Source organism: Lactuca serriola, chromosome 4 (assembly GCF_051521515.1).
Source record: "Lactuca serriola cultivar US96UC23 chromosome 4, Lser_US96UC23_V15, whole genome shotgun sequence".
Taxonomy (NCBI): Eukaryota; Viridiplantae; Streptophyta; class Magnoliopsida; order Asterales; family Asteraceae; genus Lactuca; species Lactuca serriola.
Genome location: NC_136411.1, coordinates 111,063,572 through 111,072,982, shown reverse-complemented (window position 1 = coordinate 111,072,982; position 9,411 = coordinate 111,063,572). Strand labels below are relative to the sequence as shown.

Sequence of the window (9,411 nt, the reverse complement as noted above, 5' to 3'; positions counted from 1 at the left end):
AGTAAGACTCAAAGCCCAAGTATGGATAAAGAGATAGCTAATATGAGTCGAGTCCCTTATGCTTCGGTTGTAGGATCGATCATGTATGTTATGACATGTACTCGCCCTGATGTTTCCTTTTCTTTAAGAATGGCCAGTCGCTATTAGGGAATTCTGGCAGAACTCATTGGACAGCAGTTAAGAACATTCTCAATTATTTACGAAGGACAATGGACATGGTTCTAGTCCTTGGTGGCAATGATACGTTGAAAGTGACTGGGTATAGTGACGCCAACTTTCAAACAGATAGAGACAACTTTCGTTCTCAATCTGGCTTGGTATTTACATTAAATGGAGGTGCAGTTACCCGGAAAAGTTCCAAGCAAGACACAGTGGTTGATTCTACTTGTGAATCATAGTACATAGCGGCAAGTGAAGCATTAAAGGAAGCAGCATGGTTGAAGAGCTTCATTGGAGATCTTGGAGTAATCCTAACCATTCATGTAACACCCGAAAATTTAAGCCAATTTAAACTTTTAAAGACATTTCAAATCCACTAAACATTACAAACTTTTTTTCAAAATGTATCATATCAGAGTATCCCAGAAACAAATTCATAAAAGGTGAGGAGTTGTACGATCACGCCTTTTCCTTGCCACGATCCCTTGAAGTACCTGAAACAATAAACTGAAACTGTAAGCCCGAAAGCTTACTGAGTTACCCCCAAAATACCGATACACATACAGTCCACATAACGATATTAGAAATATCATTACATAACAAACTGAACAGAATGCAACGGGTCCACAGCTTTACAGACTAGATTACCCCCTGGGCCCACAGTGTGAGTCTGGATTGCCTTGCGGGCCTATAGCTCACATCTGGCTTGCTGTCGAGCCCACAATACGAGTCTCCTTTAGCCCGTAACTGGAATGCTCCCGGGTTTGTTGGATTACCGCACGAAGCAGTCTCACCTCAACCCATCCCACATAACATATCAACATATAACATAACCACTGAGCATGCAGATAATCATATAACACAGGTAGTCCTACAGATCTACCTAACTAGCATAACCACTAAGCATGCAAATAATCATATATCAACACAGGTAGTCCTACCGATCTACCTAACTGGCATAACCACTGAGCATGCAACATTAACTTCATACTCAACATACTAACACTGATAGGATAACATATTCAATGGGTCGGCCTTGGTGCCTTAGACCCCTTAGTATAGTGAGGATAACTCACCTGGTACTACTGAAGTCCGGCAGGTAAAGCTCCCGCTGCTGGTTGACAGATTCCCAAATTGTCAACATCAAACAATACCCAATTAATAATTGGGTTCCAAGCCCAAGGTCCAACTCACACTACAAAAGCCCAAAATTCAAATCATGGGCCAAAGCCCAACATATGGCCCAATTTTCCAAATTAGGCCAATACCTCTACATGGTCTTTCCTTAAGGCCCATCCAATTCCCATGGCCCATTATCACATAATCATAAAGGCCCAATTATGGCCCATCTATGGCCCAATTTTCCAAATTGAGACCAAGTCCTCACATAGGCCTTATCCTAAAGCCCATCTAATTAATTTGGTCCATTAACTTGTTCTTGGATGGCCCACCAATAGTCCAATCGCCAAAGCCCAATAGGAAGGCCCAATTCAAGTCCCGAGTGAGATTAGGGCTTTCACATGAAATTATGATTAGGGTTAAGTGTTTCTTACTTAACCCATTAAGGACTTAATCCATTAAGTCCATTATAGCCTTAAGCTAGTTTGCCAATGATTATTAATTATTATTTTAGGTTTGATAATTAATTTTCGTGTGTGTCTCGATTGATTCCTAAAATTAGGGTTTTAAACTATTAGGGCTTCCTACCCAATACTAGCCCATTTAATTGATTAGTTGGGCTATTAGGTCACTTTGGGCCTCATTGGGCCCATTAGGGTTTCAAGCCTCCCAAACGGATCTAACACAGTAAGGCGAGCACACCGCCACCCGACCCGACGGCCGGTGGTGGCAACCACCACTCTACGGTGGTGATTTGGGTTCTTCTTTTCACTATTCCAATAAAATTACAATTACAAAAATGAAATCTCAAATAACACACACACTCACATAAAACTAACACACACGCACAACCGCACTATGGCGGCAAGCGGTGGTCGGAGGTGGTAGCAGCGGTTTGCTTCTTGATTCACAACCCAATATCTCGTCACCTACGTAAAAGATGACGTGATTCGGTAGCCCTCAGCCACCAACTGAGGTGATGCTACGATGACGAGGCAGAGGAACGACGGCTGCACCCAACGGGTGATATTCCGGCTTCAATGGATACATCAGCGGTGATATTTGGTCCGACGATCCAAGGACCCAATCATCACAGAGGCTATTCATCGTGGTTGTTGGTAGTAGCGCTCAACAGGGCAGCAGCGTATCCGGCGGGTTCGGTCTTCGTCTGTGGTGGTCGCAACCCCCACCGGAAATGACTACAGCAGCTTCGTTCCCGGTTCACCCATTGACCTTTGGTATCTCCGGTCATGGCAGACGTCATTGGGGTCTCGGCTGGTCATCATAGGAGAAGTGGTGATGGCGCCGGAGATAGGAGGGGAAGAGAGGTGGTGACGTCTGGAGGAAGGTGGGGTGAGGGAAGGGTGGCGGCTGATGCATCAATTAGGTTTAGGGTTTAGATGGTGACGGAAATGAAGATATATACCCGCCTCCAATCAAACTTCATTCCATAATGCCATAATTGGCCCCTCCCATAGGATTCTTTTCACAGCAAGTCCATAATTTACATTTCCTACCCTTGCTCACATAATTCCTTTCAAATTAAATCAAAATAATACCAAACACCCCTTGACTTATGAGAATCTTTACAAATTAAGTCTCGAACTTACACTTTAACCCTCGGAAATCAAAAGTATAACATTTGGCACCCTGAAACCAACACCCCACTAATTATTAATTAATTTGAGCTCTAATAATATAAAATAATCATAATAATTACTTCTCGGGGTTCCTGATTTATTATTTAATTACTTTTCTTAAAACGGGATGTTACAATTCAAGAACCAATGGAACATTTTTTCAATAATGACCGAGCGGTTGCTTTACCCAAAGAACCAAGAGATCATAGAAAATCAAGATATATCGATAGAAAATACCATTATATCAGACATAAAGTTGAAGAAGGTCGTCTCATAGTGAAAAGAGTATTATCAGAAGATAATCCTGCAGATCTTCTCACAAAGGCTCAGAGTAGGATTAAGCACATACATCATGCTTGGAGTATTGGATTGAGAGATGACATTAGTTTTAGTAGTTAGATGATTTGTTTGAAACTTGTAAGAAAATAAATGTAATTGACTTTTCGTGATTAAATAATAGAGATTATTTATGAATTTGTTTACTGCCTTTGTCAATTATTTATTCTTGTGTTTCGTTTTGCATGTTTTACTTCCCGAATAATTTAATTATTCAAACTCCATTGTCACTCATACTTTGAAAAGTAAGTAGTGAATTAAGACTGTCATGAATTGGATTGTAGATTGTCTAAAGAAGTTAGACATAGCAATTATATTGTTACAACATTCACGATTACTTAGAAATGGATATTTAAGTATTAGATAAACCTACGCTCAAAGAATTACTTCATGGATTATATCACGAGTAATTCTGAGATGATAATATCTTATATTCTTTAAACGGAGATATATTAGTTGTAATTTAAAATTCGGTTGTGCATTGGTGTGGCGTAAACACATCAGTAATATGATGTTATAGAACTCAGTGTCATGTATGATTTGGTGAGTAAATTATACAAGCATATAAGTCAAAGTTTATTCGTTCCTTTTTCCCTAATGGTAAAAGCGATATCTTTGGGCCCCTCGATGATTTGGTGGTGACTTATGGTGTTGGTCCAATCAGGACTCAATTGATGTGTTCAATTTGAAGTCATATGTCGTCATCATAAATCGGGAAACCGGGAAACAAAATTTTGGACAATGAGATTGATTCTAATACATGTGTCATGTCTATATGATATTTAGTAGAATGGAGGAATATTTGATCACTTATCTTAGGACCAATGTTTGTTTATTTCAGAGTTCAAGCGTTGCAATGGAAACACCCGTTGTTGTTTAATTTACAAATTATACTGGTAATTGTAATTATAGACTTATCCAAGTGGGAGACTGTTAGATTAGGTGCCTAAGCCAATAACTGATTTAGTATAATGTTGAATTATTAGCAAAGTCCTTTTGGGTTGCCCTCAAACCTAGTAATTGAATACAATGACTTTTAGAAAGAGAGAGAGACTGATTTTATTGATTTATTATAAGATTAATAAATAACAATAAATGAATTTATTAATATGTTCTGAAAATAATATATTAATTAGAAATAATAATATTTAATTAATAATTAACCATAAATTAATTAGATTAATTTTCGATTAATTGTATTAATTAAAAGTGCAAGGGTTAAAGTGCAATTGTTCAATAGTTGAACAAGAAAGTGTCCAGAACCTTCCTTAGAAGGAGGTGGATGAAATAAGGGTATTACAGGGTATCTGGAATATTCTTTGCAGATAATTAGGAAGTTGGATAGTTACAAAATTGAATAAATATTATTTTATTCATTTAGGGTTATCTAGGGTTTCCAAGTTGCACTATATAATGACCCCTAGCCTTCAATTTTTAGCCAACCACTCCTCTTACTCTAAAGAAGGCCGTAAATCATCACCTCTCTCCTCTCTCAAAAGTTTCTTGTTGCTAGTGTTGGGTGTGAACCATCAGAAGCACAACACTTGTGGTGCTAGCTTCCAAGTTATTGAAGAAAGGATTCTTGATTGTTTACTACAACAATCAAAAGGTATGTTGTTCTTTCTACAATTTTCGAAATTACCTAGGGTTAGTGTGTTCTTGTTGTTTAATAGAATGTTACATCAATGGTGTTATGACTTAGATCCTTAGGTTGCATGTACCATTAAGTGTTAAGGATTTATCCGCGTTAATACATGTAAAACCCATCATGGTTCACATCTCATTTTTGGTAGAAGTTCCACGAGGAACTGGGTAAGAGATTGCATCTTAGCACTGCTTATCAACCGAAGACTGACGGCCAGAGCGAGAGGACCATTCAGACACTTGGGGATATGTTGAGAGCTTGTGTTATAGATTTCGATGAGAGTTAGAACTCCTACCTTCCTTTAACTAAGTTTTCTTACAACAACGACTATCACTTAAGCACCCTTGCGCCACCATTCGAGCTCCTCTATGGGAAGAATTGTCATACCACAATTTGTTGGGGAGAGATTGGTCGTAGAGTCATGAGAAGGAATGAGGTAGTCCTTCAGATGACAAAACTTATTTAGCAGATTAGACAAAGACTGCAAACAACTCATAGTCAGTAGAAAAGTTACGTCGACAAGCATCGATCTGAGTTGGAATTCTAGGTTGGCGACATGGTTTTACAGAAGTTATCACCCTGGAAGGGTGTAATATGCTTTAGGTAGAGGGGAAAGTTGGGGCCCCAGTATATTGGGCCATTTCTAGTGATTTCCAGGGTTGGCAAGGTAGCTTATAAACTAGATTTTCCAGAGGAACTCAGTCAGATCCACAACACCTTCCATGTTTCGTAGCTTCGGAAGTGTGTGGCTGATGAATTAGCGGTTGTTCCTTTTGATGGTGTTTAGGTTGATGATCACTTGAATTATATTGATAGACTAATGACAATCTTGGATTGGAAGGCAAAGACCTTGCGCAACAAGGTGGTGTCCTTGGTAAAGGATCAGTGGCAGCATCGGAAGGGTTCCGAGTTGACTTGGGAACCCGAGACAAAGATGCGGGAGCATTACCCTAAGTTGTTCACATCAACAGACTTTGAGGACGAAGTCTTCTTTAAGTGGGGGATAATTGGAACATTCATATTGGAGGTAAATTACATTTCCAACCCTTATGTGGGAAGATTGATTCAAAATAGCCCATAGTGGCATTTTTGTAATATTTGGGCGAGGGGCACATATGTTGGGTGTACATAACGTACGCATGGTGTACATGGTATGATCCCAAACCCTAATTTTTAGGGTTGGGACCCTATTTAAACATCCTTAAGTCCCAAGTCCCCTCCCTTTCATCAGCCTCCAGCTCTATGCCGACCCCTTTTGCAAACCCTAATCCTTTTGAGGCCATTTTGAGCTTGGTGTGTGTGTTTTGGTGAACTTAAAGCAGGAAGAAATAAGCGGAGATCATCCTAGAAGTGTGGAGCATCTTGGATCCAAAATCGCATCATCATTGGACACCCTTTGAAGGTAAAAATCTCTGAACTTGATGAAGATATGCTTAGATCTAGTTTGTCCATGAAGTTTGTGTTCTTTTGGTCCCATTAGTTTGGTGTTATGAGTATGAGATACTCCAATCCATTTAAGTTGTCCTTTCAGACGTTGTGGAGTGTTTAGATGCATAAAAATGTGATCTTGGTTGTTATTTTCCCTTCCATGCATAAGTTTGGATGTCTTAATGGGTTAAGAGGTTAGGATTTTTGGTATTTAGCACTTAATGGCCATGGAAGACCATAAAGTTGGAAACTTTATGGTTAAGGACAACATTTGAGGTCAAGATTTGTAATCTGGACATAAGGAATTAAGCATTAAGCTCTTAATAAGAAGGAAAAAGGGTCAGACACGTACGTCGGGCATACCAAGTGGTACGTTGCGCATACACAGTCAAACACCCGTTTTTGTTCAATACTCGAGTACGCCCAACGTGCAGGCTGAGTACGCCCAACGTATTCAGCTGAGTGGACTTGGTTCACTTTTGACTTTTGACTTTGACCAGAGTTTGACAAAGTTTGACCTAAGGCTATTTTAGGTATTTTGATTATTAGTTAAGACTGGTCATGTTCCAATGAATAGGTGACCGATTAACCTAATATTTGGAGTTGTGACCTGTTCAATGATCTTTTCAGACTGAGAGGTGAGTTTTTCTCATTGTACTTATGGGTCTAAGGCATCAATGTTGAACCACTGGGTTATGTATCCTGGTTTTGAGGATGTTGCTATGATGTATTGATTTGTTAGTAATGAGTCGTGGTATATAGTATGTTGTTATGCGATAGTGGTCTGTAGATATGCATGTTAGTCTGTTGACTAGTTATATGAGTATATGTTACTGTTATATGTTATTTTTTATGTATATATCGACATAGTATGGTTGGGTTGAGGCGTTAATGCTTTATGCGGAAGCCGATAAACTTGGAAGCAAGCCAGACATAAGTTGTGGGTCCAGGAGGCAATCCAAACTTATGATGTGGGCTCGGGAGTAAGCCAAACATGAGTTGTGGGATTGATGGCAAGCCAGACTCATGTTTTGGACTCATGGGTGATCCATTCTGTTAGTTGTGGACCCAATATGCATGTTGTTATATGTTGTGTGGTGGTACTTTAGGGGAACTCACTAATCTTTGGATTCCGGTTTAAGTTTATGTTTCAGGTATTTCGGATGACCGTGGCAAGGCGAGTGTGTGATCGTACACATCCTTCGATGATATGTTTTGGGAGATTTGATGATACATTGATCTTAGGGATATTTGTATTTGACACTTGATTTGATATGGTTTTGGTTGAAAACAACATTTTCTTTTAAGTAAAAAAATGAAAGAAAAATATTGTGATTTTTGGAATGTTACAGAATCCTTCAAAAATTGTAATTTTCGGATTTTTGACTTGGTTTTTGCTTCATGATTTCTTGATTTTCATGCTTTGTAAGCTTTTATTCACTCGATAACTTTTCACATTTGTTTCACAATTTTTCACTTTTTTTTTTCATAACTCATTTTTTTTCACTCAACTAAAAGCCTAAATAAAAACATATGTTTAAGCTAAGAAACTTAACCTCAACCTTTGTTGGTTAAAGATATTACTCTAACGTACAGACTACATAAATTTCCTGTGGTATATTTCAGCAAGCAATGCATATCTTTTTATATTCCTTAAACTACACAAGATTGCATTTTTTTCTCATGATTTCATTAAAATCTGGAAGCCACAAATATATTGTAACATATTAGCTAAACAAAACCTTTAAATTTGCATCACATTATCTCACACAATAGTAGCAAACTTAGTTCTAACATAATAATACAATTTTTAAATTTACTAGATTTTTAATTTAGACCATTTTTCAAGTCTTTTTTTTTCAATTTTAATCTAGCATATATATTTTCCTAGCATGTTGTCCTTAATTCAATCTCCTATCCCACACTTAAATCATACAATGTCCTCATTATATATAATAACAATTAAAACATATAAAATCAAAGAGGGGGAAAATGAACGAAATCGCCTTTAGTATATAGTTGTGAGATTGGATTGATTGTCGTGGTTTGCTGGAAAACTCTGGAATCTGAAATTCATTGCAAACAATAGTGGACTCTTGGCATAGAAATAAGCGGACAGATAAACTTCAAAGCTCGAAAATAAATATGTATGTGGCGTTGCCATGTTGTGGCAAGTGAGGGACTGCGATATGGTCCTTAAGTAAACTGGAGAGTAATCACCTAAAAAGCTTCTTCGCAACACGCATTGAGAATTGATACGAATCGGTCTTCTGATAATTAGTTTGTGATGTAAAGTACCGTCGAAACACGCAAATAGGATTGGCGTGTTCCGATCTTCAAATATCAGGAAAAGAAGTCACGATGGAAACGTTGGCCACGTCGCGGGTTAGCTAGGCCCGCTACAAAAAAAAAATCACATCCCACCCTTTTCATAAAGAAGTCAAAGTCGGATGGATCGCAAAGTGAAAGATATCACTATATCTACCTCGAGAACTAGCACAGACTAAATTAGAATAAATATTTTCCTAAACCTTATGAACAGACGAAACATCATATCATCTTAGTCTTTTTAATCCCTAAAAAATTTACTTTATGATTAAAACACATAACTAGAATCTGACTCTTCTTTTCTCCGCAACACGAATATTAATGGACACAATGTTCATTGATATTTTTTAACACTTTCATTCCCTATTATGATCTTTTCCACATATTTTTTTTCTTGTTTGCCACTTGGAACCCAACACAACCCCAACCACAATAGTACACTAAACTTCATTTTCCAAAACATTTTATGGTTCAACATGATCATCATTAACCCATCACAACTGTAAAGGATAAAAACACGCAACTGTAAAGGATAAAAACAAGGTGGAAATTTAGGAGTTAAGGACAATTTGGACAGTAGCGGATCTAGAAAGAAAAGTCAGATGTTGCACAAATTTTTTAGGGGTCGCACTACTAGAAAAAAACATATTTATGAATGTAGTTTACTAGTTTTCGTCACAAAATAGCCAATAAACTGACGAATTTACACAAAATTCACAATTATCAGGTTTTGTTATGGATTACCAACGGATTCAT

At 37.9% G+C, this 9,411-nt stretch overlaps 1 long non-coding RNA gene across 1 annotated transcript; it reads right to left on the bottom strand.

Moving 5' to 3' along the window:
* Positions 1-496: 496 nt before the first annotated feature.
* On the bottom strand, positions 497-2,653 carry LOC145100299 (uncharacterized). The gene is made up of 2 exons (XR_013704955.1): positions 2,107-2,653; positions 497-653 (listed from the first exon to the last, which is right to left on the bottom strand). It is a non-coding gene; the product is annotated as an uncharacterized LOC145100299 (long non-coding RNA).
* Positions 2,654-9,411: the final 6,758 nt, after the last annotated feature.